We start from the raw sequence: 8447 nt of genomic DNA, 5'->3' as shown, positions 1-8447 counted from the left end.
ATATATTTTGTATGATTTATATATGATAAAAAAACAATTAAGTTTTAGTTGAACAAACCTAAGAAAAAGCTAATCATTAGGATTTAATGGAATTGGTAGCGGAGGCAAATTAGCTATGAACACTCACATATGAGCCTTAAGAGCATCATGATCCTCAGCTCACTTTTGATCCTCATCAGTTCACCTCCGATCCTCCTTGGCTCACCTCTGCTCTTCAGCAGTCATCCACTGATTCATCCTCTGATCCATTGAGGCAATTTGAGTACATAATTTTTGATTTTCCCATCTTAAAGTCTGCACCTCAATAGAAGAAGAGGAAGGGGAACCATCACGACCCTTAGCAGTCCTCAAACGATCAAATGCGATTTTGGCATGGGGGCTAAGGATGTAGAGGGTAGAGTTTTTTGTTTGTCCACTCATAACATCATAATATATCTCATTTAGTGCATCGATGGATAGAGATTGTGACTCCCCCCTCTGCTAGTGGCTGAGATGCCTAAGCCACTTTATCTGTCATTTGATCCTATGTGGAAAAATATAATATGAATATTATTCAATTTGATCATAATTACTAATGTCACGCCCCAGAGGAGTCTCTGTCAGAGAAAATTCCGGCAGCATCTCCCCTGTACGGGTGACAATCTGAACCATTTCTACAGGCACAATATACCTCAGCCACATGCAGCTGGAATATACACACAACCACACAGTTTAAATGCAGTCTACTCGGCTGATACAACAAAAACACAACCACGCAGTTATATGTAAAACTAACATCCCACTCGGCTGTACCAGAACCAAACACAGCGGAAATACAATGGAAAACACATACAAACTAAAAACGAAGACTGCTAGCCGACTAGGCTTACACCACACAACAAAACAACACTCCAGAAGCAAAATCGGAGCACAAAGCTAAATACACTGATACATAAAACAAATAAAACATAAATGAAAACAGTAAGTCTTCTGATGTGACGTGGGAACCGGCAGGCAGGATACTCCAAGCGACACCATAAACAATCTGGTAACTGAAAAAGATTGTGTCAACGGGGTGAGTTCAACAACTCAGCAGATACCTAGTTGACATGTATAGTAAACTATAACAAATGGTAATAATTATAGAGTACAGTCTCCTGGACAAAAGCTGGAAGATGCACAATAGAAAAGGTTGAAGAGAAGTGTACTCACTAGGGCCTTCTATCAGAATAGTTAGGTCGTCAGACCAAGAGTATCATAAATCCTATATGCATGTCAAACATATGTATCCATCCAAATGCAACATATAAGTGCAGCAAACACAATCAGTAAATGCACCAATACGTATGATGCCAATGACATGGTCACCTCTGACGCCAGTCAGCCATCTCACACACGATGGTGAGACCGAGTGGGTAGGGTTGTGACAACCGTGCACTCTGACGTCACTGCTCCTGATGAGTGACCGAGTGGACGAGATGCTGTCGGAGTACACCTATCCTCCTACCCCAAATCATAAGTAGGGAAGCTCAATGCTCTCATCTCCCGGTACACGATGACGGGGAGGGATCCCTGACGTGCTACCACGCTGTATCACACTACTCATGAGCAGACCAATGGAGCACCGACAGAGCAAAACTGACGTGCTACCACGCTGTGTCATGCTACCCATGAGCGGACCAGCGGAGCACCGACAGAGATGAAACTGACGATGTGCTCAACAATAATGGAGCAGACTATCGCGCAGCATGTAATCATGCGAATGATGCATGACACTAAGCATGACAGAATCCTGAATAACATAGCAATATCCATATATATATAAAATGTGTACCATAGACAATGAACCAAATCAAAGGTACACAGACCAGATAAGGTATAAAAACCTAGATCCTGAACATAATAAACACATGATTGTGTCACTACCCCTATAAGCATATATAATCAGGTAGGTACTAGCATGAAGTGCATAATAGGTAAACAAAACAAGCTTGTAACAGGTATCGGGTAGTGACCAACCGAAGCAAAGACGAACATAATCATTACTAAAGGTTATAACCTACTAAACATATCAACATGACATTATCAAAGATAAGTCAAGGTATCCGCCTCAAATAGCAGGTCCAACCCAGTCAAATCCAACATCGAGATATTCGTCCCGCGTCAAAGTCCTGCAACCACATAACGCATGGTACAACTAGGTCAAATATGAACTAGTGAGCTAAATCTATCATGAACCAAATAGCTAACTTAACCCTAATCTGATTAGGGATCCATTTTTGTTAGTTCAATTAAATTTAATTCAATCCATGAACCCTTATAATCCTACAATCTCACCAAATTTGTCGTAGCTAATGGTGGCTCACGACTGAAAGGGTTTTCACCATCGAAAGATGATCTACTGCTGCCCACTCTTTTCCTGCTAACATAATAATTCCGAATCAACTAATCCAATCTATCATTTCATAAATGAAATGAAATTCTACACACTTCTTACCCCAATCCAAATATGTAGCCACTCCGTGAAGGATCCAGTGGCTGCTATGATGAAGAGGAAGCTCTCCAGGCCATCCCACAATCCTTCAGAAAAGAACCTCACTGCTGGAATCAAACGGATCAAGAACAAGATCAAGCAGTGGAGTTTACGGATCAAATCAAGGAATGAAAATCACTAGTCCAGCCATAACCTAATTCCAACCAAATCTATTCATCTTACCTCTTCTTCTTCACTGGTGAAATCCACTGGAGAACTCTTCAAGTGGAAGCGATGCTCTGCCTTCAGCCCTTCCCTGCTGTTTCCCCCTTCCAGTGACAATTATGCTGGCGGTAGGACGTGCACAGCGAAGATCGAAGAGGAATGAGTCGGCGATGCAGAGAGGCACGACTGGGGCTATGATCGAAAGCTAGGGCTCAGCAGAATCTTGCGACCACAGTTAGGGCTCACGGCAACCGGTGCAGCGACGGTGCTAGGGCACAGGGTAGACGATCTGTGGTGGGTTGGTCCTAGTGGCCAGCGACAGTAGTCGTAGGTGCATGGTGGCGGTCGGCTGTGGCGACCGGACGAAGCAAGAAGAGAGGTGAAAATCGGCCGGCTCCTCCCTCACTGTGGTGGCTAGGGCAAAAGAGAAATTGGCTGGCACTAGGGCTGAGGAGGAGCGTCAGTGGCGTCGGCAACTGGAATCTCCACGGCGAGTGGCGTCGGCGACTGGAATCTCCACGGCGAGTGGCGATGGCAGCAACTCACGAAGAGGGAGAGGCTCGGGTGTCGCCGGCGCTTGGCAAGGAACTCGGCGTCGGGAGAAGGAGTGGAGAAGGGGTTGAGCGCAATCAGAAAAGAGTAATGGGATGGCTTCTTGGGTTCTGTATGCTCGGGGAGGCAAAGAACCGTCGGCACGAGGAGTCGGGTGAGGGCACGACGTCGGGAGAAAAGAAAAAGAAAAACAAGGAAAAAAAGGAAAATAAAAATCGAATTTTTCCTCGTTAAATTAGGGTAGCCTAAATAGGCTTTCCCGGGGCCCAGTTTTTATCCCTGTAACCGAAGCCATACAATTTTCGAAAAATTCCCAGAAAATTTTCAAAAATTTAGGAAAATTCCCTTATCATTATTCGCCATTTTTCGGTATTTAACATTCTCCCCCACTAATAAAATTTTGGTCCCCAAATTTCGTTATCTATCATCAGCAAGTAATAGCAAAAGCTAACACAATATAAATGTTGAACGGAACTATAACTTACATATCTCCAGTGAAAAGGTGGGGGTATCGATATCAAGCTTGGATCATATCCTCGAGCTCCCAGGTAGACTTCTCATCGGAATGATGATGCCATCCAACTTTAACCACTCGGATTGTCTTGTTCCGTAACTGACGCTCTTTCCGGTCTAGAATCGGTACTGGAACCTCCTCATAAGTGACGTCAGGCTGAATGAGAACTGAGATATCTTTCAACACATGTGTCGGGTCGGGTACGTATCTCCTCAACATAGATACGTGGAATACGTCGTGGACGCTTGACAAGGACGGTGGTAGTTCCAGTCGATAAGCTACTACTCCAATACTCTCCAGGATCTGGAAAGGGCCAATGTACCGCGGAACTAGCTTACTTCTGAGGCCAAATCTCTTCACCCCTTTCGTGGGTGAAACTTGCAGAAATACATGGTCGCCAGTAGAGAACTCCAGGGGTCGCGTTTCCGATCAGCATAACTCTTCTGGTGGTCCTGCGCCTCTGACATCCTCCATCTGACAGTACGGACCAACTCTGCCTCATGCTGAGCTCTATGAGGTCCCAACAACTGGGCTCCCCAACCTCATCCCAGAGGGTGGGTGTTCGACAAAACATACCATACAACACTTCAAACGGTGCCATCTGGATAGCCGAATGAAAGCTGTTGTTGTAGGCAAACTCTACCAATGGCAAATGGTCCTCCCAACTCCCTCCAAAATCCAATACACAAGACCTCAGTAAGTCCTCTAGAGTCTGAATGATCCGTTCTAACTGTCCATCTATCTGCGGATGGAAAGCTGTATTGAAACGGAGCTGAGTGCCCAAGGCCTGCTATAGACTCTGCTAGAAACGAGACGTGAACCAGGGGTCTCTATCCAAAATAATAGTCAAAGGGACACCATGTAATCTGATGATCTCTCGGCAATACATATCTGCCAATCGATCCAGGGAATTAGTCTTCCGGATCGCTAAAAAGTGTGTGGATTTGGTTAATCGATCAACGATTACCCAAATCGCGTCATGGCCTCGTCGTGTCCTCGGCAAACCCACCACAAAGTCCATGGAAATGTGTTCCCATTTCCACTTGGGAATAGGAATCCGTTGAAGTAAGCCGGCAGGTCTTTGGTGCTCGTCCTTCACCTGCTGACAGACAAGACATCTAGCTACAATTCCGCGATGTCTTTCTTCATACCGTTCCACTAGTAGGAACGCCTCAAATCTCGATACATGCGGGTCCCACCTGGATGGATCGCAAATCGAGAGCAATGAGGCTCCTGAATTAGCTCCTGTAAGACCGGATGAGACTGAGGTACGCATAATCTGCCTCGGAAGTATATAATACCCTCCTCATCCCGTGTGAACTCGGTCTGCTACTCGGAAGCTATCTGGCTGCCAATAAACTGCAAATGCTGATCACCCGCCCGGGCCTCTCCGATCCTTGTCCTGATCGACAACTGAGCAACCATGACAACCAGAATACCCTGCTCTGTTTGTCCCTGCTTCTGAAGGTCCAACTCGGAGAAACCCTGAACCAAGTCTGTGACTGAAATTCGGTGGTAAGCCAAAGTCCCTCTGGACTTCCTGCTGAGTGCATCGACAACCACATTATCTTTCCCCGGGTGGTAGCTAATGGTACAATCATAATCCTTCAGGAACTCCATCCATCTCCTCTGTCGGAGATTAAGTTCCTTCTGGGTGAAAAGGTATTTGAGACTCTTATGATCAATGAGAATCTCCAATATAATACCGCCAAATCTTCAAGGCAAAAATAATGGCGGTCAGCTCCAAATCATGTATTAGGTAGTTCTTCTCATGCTCCTTCAACTGTCGAGAAACATAGGAGACTACCCTGTCATGCTGCATCAAAACAGCACCCAAACCTTGAAGAGATGCGTCGGTGTAGAGCACGAATCCATCCTCTCCGGAGGGTAAGACCAAAACCAGAGCCGACACTAATATCCGCTTCAGCTCCTGGAAGCTGGTATCGCAGTCCTCGGACCATGTGAACTTCGCACCCTTCCTGGTCAGGTGTATCAATGGCATAACAATCCGGGAGAAACCCTCGACGAACCGTATGTAATATCTAGCTAGTCCCAGAAAACTATGGATCTCCTGAACTGATTTCGGCTGCTCCCAACTCGTGACAACCTTGATCTTCTGTGGGTCTACTGAAATACCTCAGCTAGAGACCACATGACTTAGAAAACTGACTGAAGATAGCCAGAAGGCACATTGGTTGAACTTCACGTATAGCTGATGTCGTCGAAGAGTCTCCTAGGCTATGCAAAGATGTTGTGCATGTTCCTCCTCAGAACGCAAATAGATCAATATTTTGTTGATGAAAACGACAACGAACTGATCTAGATACTCCATAAAGATGCGGTTCATCGAATCCATAAATACCGTTGGAGCATCGGTAAGCCCAAATGACATTACCGAAAACTCATAATGTCTGTACAACAAACATTCTCAACCAGAGATCCCCGATAATAAGTCTGAAATCTGATCACTAACTACAAATCACCAAAGAATAGATCATCTAATATGAGAGCAACGCTCTATCACAAGAAATACTATATATGTGGGATCAACGCTCTACCACCAACAAGGCAACCTATATGGGAGCAGCGCTCCACCACAACAATCCATAATATGTGGGAGCAATGCTCCACCACAACCATCTAAAATATGTGGGAGCAACGCTCCACCAAAACATTCCATAAATGAACAAGACCTCTAACTATCCAACTAGAGACTGCACGAGATCACTCTACCACATCACTGTGGGCAACCAGGGGTATAACAACCTAGTAATCAAATCAAATCCATCATCAACTCTATCAACATCCTAGTGGGTCACCCACCAATAGGAGGATTAGTTGGCAGGGTAATATAACAAATGATATAATGTAGACACTCCACATCCTGCATTCAACATAGGTAGAATCATCATGATGCCACCAACAATACACCTGACACACGTGCACACACCACATAGGTATAATCGACATAATCCTCCAATTAGTACACACCCAACACACTTATATCACATGTATAGATCAGCGTGATACCTCCAACAATACATACTAAACCCGTGTGCATAAATCAACGTAGGTATAATCGTTAATACACCTCAAACAACACACTCACCTAACATATATACACCTATGTCAAGAGTATAATCAACGTAATACTTTCAACGAATCATAATAGTCACAAGTGTACACACAGAACAACTATAATCAACAAGATACCTCCCAAAATACACCAAACATATGTACGCATACCATAACACAGATTTAATCGACGTGATACCTTCAATAATACAATCAGACACGTACACCTAACTACATAGCTATAATCCACAAGGAACCTACAATAACCATATCGGGACATGTATACAAATACTACTTACAAATGGACAGTCTACCACAGGACTCCTACAACACATAACAATCATATGTATATGCAACATAGATATGAATAATCAACATATATAACCCAATCAACCTAACATTCCCTATGCTACCTTCTATGTTATCCAACTAGGTACATACAGTCAAAAATTAAAGTCCACATGAAATAGGATACATTGATCCTCTATAGACTGACCCAAACCGATAATGGTATACGGCTAATTCAGTCATTTCCACGTCAATACAAAACATGTACTCAAATGTGCTCTAGATACCTAACTAAGCACAAATAACCCAAAGATTCGAACCTCTAAAAATAGAGTATCATAATCCCCTACTGATCGGATCAACAAAACTAAATCAGTCATCTACTAACTAATCAAGAATACATTGATCCTCCACAAGTAACTAAGGTATATCGATCCACGACTACCCAAATCAACAAGTGTAAATCAGACTTCTACTGACCGATCTAACAAGAGTAAATCAATTATCTACTAACGAAATTAACTAAGATAACATGGTATTCTACTGGCTAAGTCAACATGAATATGTAGATACTATCCACTACCCAACTAATAATAGCAGAGGCTAGTATGTGCCTCCATCCTAACCAACTAGTAGTAAAAGAAGCTAAAACTACTGGTGGTATGATATGAAAAATCACCAGAGACTATAATCCTTGATCTCTATTAAGGTCGACCATGATCAGTGGTTTACCTAATACATAAAATATATGTTATATTAACTAGACAAGTACTAATAAATAATGCTAATACATGTCATAAACTATCATAGTCAACAATGCATACTAACAAAAAGGTAGGATAACAGTATACCAACATACCTCCTACAGCTTCGAGATGTCTTGCTGCTGCCAGGTCCCAAAACCCGAAAAGTCACATCGAGAAAACTAAAACACGAAATCCGAAACACGGGATATAAGACTCGTAAACCGAGCTCTAATACCAAATAAATTTGGTATCAGATAAATCTCGAAATCTGTAACACGATATACAAACAAGTATAGCCAACCTCGCTCTGATACCAAATAAATTGTCATGCCCCAGAGGAGTCTCTGCCAGAGAAAATCCCGAGAGCAACTCCCCTGTACGGGTGACAATCTGAACAATTTCTACAGACACAATATACCTCAATCACATACGGCTAGAATATACACACAACCATGTAGTTTAAATGCAGCCTACTCGACTGATACAATAAAAACACAACCACGCAGTTATATGTAAAACTAACATCCCACTCGGTTGTACCAGAACCAAACACAGTGGAAATACAATGGACAAAACATACAAACTAAAAATGAAG

This window comes from Zingiber officinale, chromosome 6B (genome assembly GCF_018446385.1).
Source record: "Zingiber officinale cultivar Zhangliang chromosome 6B, Zo_v1.1, whole genome shotgun sequence".
NCBI classification, from domain to species: domain Eukaryota; kingdom Viridiplantae; phylum Streptophyta; class Magnoliopsida; order Zingiberales; family Zingiberaceae; genus Zingiber; species Zingiber officinale.
The sequence above is the reverse complement of the archived record's forward strand: the minus strand, read 5'-3'. Positions refer to the sequence as shown.